Raw genomic sequence first — 9,885 nt, 5'->3', positions numbered from 1 at the left:
AGCATCTGGCTGCCAGGGAACGCATGGGAAGATTTTCCTGGGGTGACTGTGCAAGTGAGGACAGCAAGTGGTCGACTGGCAAAGGAGGAGCAGTGGATGAACGTAAGTAAGTGCCTGGGAAGCGAAAGCCTATGTTGAGAGAAGGGATAAAAAGTGAATGAGTGATAGAGAGGTAGACAGTAAAGGCATAAGTGATATGGCAGTGTAAGATGCTGACATGCAGATTTTGATTGCAGTACAAAGCCCTACATTTACTAAGAGTTGGAGATTTTGCCCTAGGTTTCATAACCTTATAATGTAATATTATTCCAACTGGCATTTTATCAGTGAGACCCTTTCTCAGCATAAAATATAAAAATATGAATGTATGTTAAATCATATGGCATGCGTTTGCCGAAGATTTATAGATGAACTTATCCACTGTAGAGCTGTGTTCTCGGAGAACCTGCCCTGCGCTTTCCTGCACCTGCAGAGAGCTGGGAACGGGAGGATAATTATGAGCATTGAGAGTCTAAGCCAGATGTTCCAGGAATGGAGAAATTTCATCTTTGGTTGGCTGGCCTCTAAAGGCAGGAAAAAGAAAAGGAAGTGTCCGTGTTTGAGCTGGCATGTGCCACGCAAATCCTTGCCTAGTCAGCGCCAGGCCTCTGCTGCTGGCAGCCGGCCGCCATTGTGCTCTTTGCCTGGGGTTATTACCACAGACCAGGCGAGTGCAAAGCCAAATACAGAATGTACAGGGAAGGCTGAAGTGTTAAAGGAAATATGGTTGTGAAATAGGAGCGCATGCAAATGAAGGGAGTACAAGCCTTATATCATACACTAACCTAATGCCTTCCATAGTGCATTGCTTCAGAGAGATTTGGCATCACTTCTGTGCTTGGGTCACTTAGACTTACGCATTTTAGCTTTTTATCAGTAGTATATAAGAACGTATTCAGCAGGTATATTTATGTCTTGTATATTTGTGTTTTGTTACCAAGACGATTCATATCTTTCTTTTTAAGCAAAAGGAACTAAATAAAAGTTAGTCCCTATCTATTAGATGACCAACTTAGGACTTAACGTTTTTCCCAGTGTTGGAAACATCCGTTTTCACTTCTTCTCAGCATATTAAGCAATACCAGTAAGGCAGTCCTGCTTACAATTTAGAGCAAGAATTTCCACCTCAACACAGCAGCCTTGATTCTTAAAATTACATATTGTAGATTGAGGAACAGAGTATATTCTAAATCATACATTTAAAACACTTTTTTGCAGTTCCTTCTTCTCTTAATTTTCTTTTCAGAAGAGCAACTTGGATACACAGTCAGTTTAATAATAATAAATAAACCTTTGTCAGCCACTTCTAACTCCTTTTTCATTAATTCATGCAAAACTGTCAACATGTCAGTGGACTGCAGAGCTTGATTTCAGAGACGTCTGAAGGAGGGTGGAAAGCATTATGGCAAAAGTATTACTGCAACCAGAAATATCCTAACTGAATTGCAGAGAGGCATTTTAAGACTAAAATAACAAACACTCAGAATTAATGAAAATGCCCAGATGACGCAGCAGTGACAGGCAGAGAAATGACACTGTTATGAAGCTAATGTCTGGTTGGTGTTCTGTGTTCTGACAGAGTTCACGCTTTTTCACTCTAATGTGAAAGACAAGGACTTTATTTTCTATTCTCCACTGATGAAACATCACCAAGCGATCACAGTACAAGTCCTGTGACATGTAACTATCCAGCCTTTGGGTGGAGAAAGACCCTTCTATCCTAATTTGGACACCCTCTTGGATCTTGACTGTGGGATAGCTATGCTGGAGCCATGTCTAGAGTCTCCACAACACCACATCCCTATCCATATATCCCTTCACTTCTCAGACATGTCCTCCACTCCACACATTTGAAGGAAGGCTTAGAGGATGGCCTTACAAGCTCATGTCACTTGTGTCTCTACCAGATTCTTCCTCTGCTCAAGGAGGAGGTTGATGAGACACTTTGCAGAACTTGAGCCATTTACTGAGGGCAGCTGCTGTGGGCAACAGTTGAACTGCAGATCCTCTAGCAAGGCTGCGATGCCCAGAAGGGCAGCTGAAGGCACACAAAGATGTCAATGAGAGAGGCAATCCCTTAAACACCTTGGTTTTCATTGTTTACAGGCTTAATTTAACCAAATGAACAAAAGGGTATCTGTCAGTACTGTTGTGAGTAGTTGTAGTGGGTAGTTTTTTTGGAGACTTCTTTCTTTGTTGTTGTTTTCTTAAGTAAAAAAGAGCAAAACAAACATTCCAGGGAGGTGGAAAAGACCAACAAAGGCCATTTCTTTGCCTCAGGATTAAGGGGGAAAAAAACCTCAATGATTGATTAAGAGAAAGCTTCTGTGAAATAAGGGAACATCAAAGATGCACCATGGACTGAAGTCCTTTCCCTCAGGATCGTGCTTCATTAATTAGCACTGCTTGAATAACCATTTTTGAAAAAATTTAGGAGATATTCTAACCTTACTTAAAAATCTGCAAGTTATGTAGATATCCTTCCTTAAGTTTGCTATATTTTAAGTTCATCACCTCTATAGAAGTTCTCAATAAGACATAGATAACTGGCACTACTTAGTTTGATCTTCTTTGTTTCAATTGCACACACATAGTCTTGCAGGTAGACAGTTTTACCTCACTGGTAGCTGGTTCTCAAGAGCCCAGGACTTGGTTAATTTCCCATTTCTGAACAACGAACATTGTGAACAGTTAATTAGAAGAAGTAACGTCTTATCTCCTACCTGGTGCCTGTTTGTGGAGTAGATTAGTTGTCCCGCTGAAGTTCTCATACAGTAACTGAAGATGGGAGTTGGGTTGTAACTGCGACTCCTGTGCCTATGTAGCAGCCTGGTGGGGCAGAAGTGATGGCAGCAGCAGACAGGCAGGCAGGCAGGGCAGCAGCAATGCTCCCATGCTTACCCAGCCAGCAGGAGAAATGCTTACATCCAATGGACTGCATGATGGTTTTTTGCAGACTGCAGATTTCAGTACGTAACTAAACTCAATGCAAAATGACAGGCCCAAATTTGGGATTTAGTCTGTTACATTATTTAAAAATTCCCATTAAATTTGGAAGCTGCTGAACATACTCGGTGCTGTGTGGAAAGTACCCAGAATCAAGTGAACCAGAGCCTGGAGTGCTACAAACTCAGAACCTGAGCCAGATCTGTGAAGTTTCACAAAGGGTTTTAATCAACTTTGACTCTTCCACAACATTTCTAAAATTTTAGTTGCACCTCCTCTAATTAGCAATATCTCACCCTAAGAGAGTGAGGGGTTTTTTTGGTCTTAATAATTGTTTTCAATTTCTGTAGTATTTTTCTTGGTTTTAGAACAACATGAGAAGGAGCTCCACCCACATTTCAGTTCATTGCTGGCTAAATGAACCTTCATGCCCAAGTGAATTTTGGAGTCAAGCCATTCCCACTCATCCTACAACTTCGGAAAGCGCTGCTCATCTTGCTAATCTAGAAGGGAGGAACTTGAATGGCTTTTAGAGTACTGAATGTGCAGAGGTGAACCAGAGAAGGCAGAAATCCATCATCATATTAGGTAATTCAAGTTGGAGAGAGACACAAAAGGGGTTAATATCGAATGTGTGGTTCCCTCAAAGGGAAGGTACACTAGCAGGGGACTAAAACAGGAGAATTAGAGCTTAAAACAAAGAAAAATTCCTCATTCATAAATACAGTGCAAAATAAAATCCCTAAGTAAGACATTGGTTTGCTCACCAATGTTTGGTGACCATCACATGGATGATGCATGGTTTCTTCCTTGCAAAATATTCCAGTGATTTAGTTAATTTCTGTCTTTACTAAATAATATTAATATTGTTAATATTACTAGTGGAGAATAGGTGGGTTTTCTTTTGTTGTGTTAGATATTCCTTTGATAGAAAAGTCATTTTCTGGTAAAGCTATAGTCAATGTCTGACCATTTGCTGGTTTTAAAACTCTTGTAAGTCTTTTTGATTGGTTATGAAGTATAAATTCCCATGTCACAGCAGTTAAATGCTGTATAACTAATATCTGCATTGGTATGGTATTCTTTGTAACTTTATTTTTTCACTTCTATTTTCTCCATTTATAGTTTGAGTTTGTAAAATATGTTGAGAATGTTCAGTCTGAGGGGGACTGTAAGTTTAAGTTATCACTGCTGTATAAATCCCATTCACAGCAGCATTTAAAGATTGCTACTTTAAATTAAATCTGGGTGAAATGCAGTCTATTTGACAACTTATGTGCATTTTCAAAACCATGTACAATAGAAAAAATCTAGAGTTGTATATTTTGAACAACCAGACTTAACTCAATGCTGGGCAAATGTATAGAAGATCCACACAAGGGCAATGCAGCAAACGTCAGAAGGCTGAGACTAGACGACCCACTACTCCACAAATTTCTTCTCCTTTCCATAACCATAATGCAAGTACATGAAGACATTTCAGGCAGTTTCTTAGCTCTATAGCTTCAGCATCTAGACCAAGTACCCAAGCTGGGCGCTGGCTATGGATCTATTCCAGAGATCTGAAATGCAGATCATAACATTTTATTTAATTTTTAAAAGTGTCAAGTGTTCACTCACAATGTGTTTACTAATATACTTAGAGCTTAAGCATTCATCTTTGCATCTTATTTTCCTCCAGCTAATCATTAGTCTTTCTATTAACTAAAATATAGCAATGCAACTTGTCAAGAACCTGTACATCTCAAAACGTAAAAGACACACCTTGCTTCTGCCTCTCAGATTTTACAAACAAAAATTATTTCTGAGAAAGAAACAGGTTCTGGAAAGAAAACAAAGCACATCTTAAACTTTCATACTTTTTGAACATAACTGTGCTGGTGCAAGACACAAGAACATCAATGCTAGTAGAGCTTGTGGAATTTTTCACATAGTATATCTTTTTAGAAAGTGAAAATGAAATATATAGTGGAAAAATAATGTTTTATCTATTACTTAAGAAAAAAAATCAGGTTGCATTTTGTTTGAGTCAAAGAATAAATTTGACACAATTTATTTTTAAAAGAAATCTGCTTTACACAATTATACATTGAATCAAATTCAGGTTGCTCTGAGGCAAAGTGAAACAACTGTGAAGTTGCTTGACAAAGGCTGATTCCATAAAGAATATCTGGGCTCACACTGAAACAAAACGTAGGCATTTTAGTTCCCCTTTTTCCTTTTCTCTTCATTTAGTTGCTTTAGACTGTGACGTCTGTGACGTCTTTATGATGGTAGCATGATTCTGTATTCCTCCTAGAGGACTTACTGCAATGTCTTCATATTCGACTAGAGTATTTTAGCAATACAATAATACCACAATAATTACAGAAGATCTTATTATTTAAAACAAGACCTCACGTAGGAGGAAAGTAACATTTTCAGTGATATTGCTAAAAATAACTGCACTCCAGTATTCTACATGTCCAAAAGAGATGAGTCAATCTCAGAGTGGAGAGTTCAGCCCTTCCTGTCCATGCACTGGATTTAAGCCTAAAGCCAAACAAAACTGTGAATTGTGAGGTGTTTTTTATTTCATCCTGTAGTCAGCAGCTGGGTCTGAAGCATAATCAAAAATTGCCCAAGTCTATCAGAGATGTTTTAAGACAATCTCTTAAATGAATCTGGGCCATTTCAAATTCATGATTTGTTTTCATACACAGCTGACACTGATCTAAACACAATTAATAAAGAAAAAAAATAGATATTTCAATCTCAAAAGTGACAGAATAGTTACCTGCAAAGCAAGAAACATGCAGCAGTGATGGGTCAGGAAGCTATTAACTAGTCACAGTACGTATGGCTTAGCAGGCTGAACTTGGCATCTACTACCATGTATCATTGCCTTTATTTTGAGCGTAATGTACAAAGGAAAACTTTGAAGAGATCACTGTGGATTGAAGGCCAGCTTAAGTGCAATGGTACTTGAGCAAACAAAATGTAAGCATACACCCATACTCTAGCTATCATTGTTCTATTATCTTACAGAACGACTGAGGAGGCTTTGCTAGAGCATTGAGAAATTAGACACTGTTTCCCACTTAGGGAATATGTTTTACTGAATGATGGTAGTTAAAATATCCCTCCAGTAACAGTAATTTATTTGCATTCCTAAGCATACTTGCAGGTATGTGTAATGGGACACAGGCTGTTAAGATAGATATTGCAGTAGGTGTTAATTTCAAAGTTTAAATCACAAAAATCTATAATACAAAGACAAAAATCTTTTAAAGAATAACATTTGTAAAGCTAGTGAATTAATATGCTGACTGAGACTTGCTTCTGACAGGTCCAGCACATTACATTCAGATTCACTGGCACGTCTGAGTCTGTTGGGAGTCTAAAAGTCTCTGAGAATATTCAGAGTGACATTTGGGATAACAGGGATGAATTTCAGCCAGGTCTTTCATATGCCCATTTGCTGCTCTATATTTTTGGCTCCAAGCGCATGCCAAGATCAAATTCCCAGACTTTCTCAGTGCCCGAGCAAATATTGTTAAACCCAGATTTGGAACATTCATAAAACACAGACGCAGCATGTTACTGTACAGGTCTACTGTCACACAAACGCGGTCAGACAGCGGGTCGTGAACTAAGGGTGACGTGCGGAGCCTTATGCAGCTTTGAAGCATCCTGTGTCACGAACAGCAAGACTGCATCTCATCGATGACATGTCATGACATATTCACAGAGGATAACATTATCCTGGTGGGATTAATCTCCTGCAAATCCTCCAACAAGCTTGGGGAGGGGGAGACAAAGGTTCCTCTAAGCAGCAATTTAGTGACTAGATCAGACTCCTGCTCTGAATGGCCCTTTAGGGGAACTCTCTCTCCCCTTTCTTGTAGAGAAAGCCTACAATGGTGAGCTTGGCTCGGTTAACAAAAACTAGCAAAAAGCTAGGCTACAATTTGTATTTCAAATTGCCATTTCCCTCTTCCTCCCCTCCCTACTTGAAGCTGTTGTGGCCCATGTTATTTTAGCTGATAGATGATATCGGATAAAACTGTAATGGAGCAGAGCCCACAGGAGTTATGGCAGGCTGCTCTTGCAGTACAGTTTCTGAAATCAAGGCTAAAAATTATGCTTACCTCAAGAGGGGCTCTAAGGGCAGGAACAATCCCATCACTACTACTTTTTCTGAAGGAGATTCAGCCAAGAAGGTGTACAAATGTCTAAGATGCCATCTGCCATCTAAGTCTCATTACCTTTCATGAGAAAGATACTGCTGCCTTCCTTTATGATGAGCACCTGTCTGTAATTTTAAACATCCAGAGAAATTACCTTCTTTCAAAGATGGACTTTCAGTCCAGTTACATAGGCTTTGTTTTTTGATAGAATATATGCTAATACCTTCACTCTGTTCTTCAGAATATAAATTTTGGAAAGATAAAGGTAATAATAGAATGGATGATTATTGTTGTAAGAAAAAAGAAATAAATATGGAGTCAAAAGGTTTTAATTAAAAAAGACAGAATAAGTTCTACCTCAGAGAGTGCTTTATGGTGCTCTAACAGTACCTCCATGGCTGATGCCAGCATCAGGAGAGAAAGTGCAGAACTTCTCAAGGGTCTTTTGTTTTCTATTTCCTTCTCTCTTTCTTACAGGCTTGGTTCATCCTATTAAAATTATTTTTCTGGCTTAGTGCCTTAAAACACGAAGTGGGATTTACAATGCTTCATCAACTTAAGCTGAAGTCCCAGGAAGTGAAAAAAAAGAGGGAAAAAACCAACCAACCAACCAAACACCCCCCCGCCCCCCCCCCCCAAAAAAAAAAAAAAAAAAGAAAAAAAGAAAAAATCTTAGTATTCACATGATGGAGTATACTGATGAGGACACACCCATATAGGTTCCCAGCCAATGCTTCTTGGGTACCATCAATAGGGACTGAAATATAGATACTCCTAGAGACAAGTTACAGCTCTGACGGTATCCGAGGTCTTTATTTTCTTTCAAATGCAAAAGCAAAAAAGAAAACTCTGTGAAAATGACAATGAACAAATAGAGTTCAAGGCTCCAAAGCAACACTACTTTCAGAAAATACTGAAGTATCACTAGCAAAGAAAAACAAAAAAACAAAAAAAACCCCCAAAAACCAAAACAAAAAAAACCCCAACCAGCTCTGTCTTGGCTGGTAGAAGAATTTACCCTCACTAAACCACCAAACTGGAATTTACTGTCAGAGTGAAAGTCGCCTTTTAAGATTAAAAAAAAACCCAGCCGTGCATTTAATGCCAACATTAACAAAGTCATGATCAGCCCACTTCAAAAGAAGAAAGCCTATCTAAAAGAATTTAGAGAACAAGTCCACTTGTAAGTTGAAATACTGATCAGGATGGAGAAGGATGGTATAATAGTCCTATGTAGCCTATTTTGCTTTTTTGAGTTGTCAGGAACACATCTTCATTAAATATTCATAAGGATTTGAATATGTTTTCCTATCTTATTCTGATAACATACAGAATGTGTGTGTACATGAGAGAGAGAGCACTTTTCTTCCAAAGACATTAAAATCTATTCAGGATATAAAAATAGTTCTTACATCACAGCACATCATGAAATATTTCTGAGTTTCCTTATGATACTAGACTGTAATAACACAAAAGAAAAACAAGACATTGCTGCATCGTACATACGTGGTCACAAGTACAGTTACTTGTTGCATACAAATTTCTGCTCTTGGGCTACGTCTGCAAAGGAATATTCAAAGTTAAGATAAATCAACTGACGATATGAAGTCAATTACTCTCTTTCAGACAAACCTTTAGATAACAAAATTATAGCTGAACAAATTCATCCATTTCTCTTGAACTTTTCATGAACAAAAGGTTTCTAAGCACAATATTTGGAGCATACATGCCCAACACATTATTTCATCAGGCTACTTATAAACCTTACTTTATTAAAGAAAGGGAAACGAATTTTCATCCGGTGTCTAAATTTCTTTTCCCCAAATTAAGGTAAGAGTTATGATTCTGAAAATGCTTGACACAGAGGAAGAATTGCCTTATTCAGGGAAAATACATTAATTAGGAGAATAATTACTTTAAAAAAAAGAGTGCTGCACCTTGCCTTCATCAAGCTGATACAGACTGCAGCACCAAATCATATATGATCTGTCTACTTCTGCTGTTATCATTCTTTATTAGCATTATCATGCTGATAATGAATAACAGAAATATATTGCCATTTAAATACAATATTGTAGCATTATTTACTTTTCATATTTGATAAGTAACTGACTAAAAATATACACATACAAATTCATGGTAATGGTAATAATAAAAGTGAGCTTACACACAACAGCAATATAAAACTGTATCTTCACATTATAACACTTTGGACATTGACACTAATTATTTTTAGAACTAGTTTTGAAAATGAGATGATGGGGAGGAGAGGGAGGGAAGATATTGCTCCTGGCTACTTGAAATAAAACAAGCTTTTCAGACATATGGCCACTGTTGCCATTTTGCTTCTTAATATTTTATATAAAACAGATGCTTTTTCAGATACTGGCCAAAATCCAATTTAGCATAAAACAAAAATCATATAGGCCATTCAATTTTTAACATATTATTTCAATATTTAGTTCCCTGTCTTGCAAATACATGTACAGAACTTCTGCATATGGGCAGGCTTACTGAACTGCATACTTGACTGGATCAAGATAAAAATATTTACGTACCTATATAAACATAGATGTATGTATGTATATACACACATATATACATGTAAATATATGCCTTGGTAGACTATATGTGGAATTATAAAGCTGGAATCATTCCAGCTACAATTTTGGTAAGTGTAAACTGGGCCTTCAGTGAAAATGGAGTGGCAAGGATATTTAGACTTTCAGAA

The sequence above is a fragment of the Ciconia boyciana genome, chromosome 1, assembly GCF_034638445.1.
Source record: "Ciconia boyciana chromosome 1, ASM3463844v1, whole genome shotgun sequence".
NCBI classification, from domain to species: domain Eukaryota; kingdom Metazoa; phylum Chordata; class Aves; order Ciconiiformes; family Ciconiidae; genus Ciconia; species Ciconia boyciana.
This window is presented reverse-complemented; position numbering follows the sequence as displayed.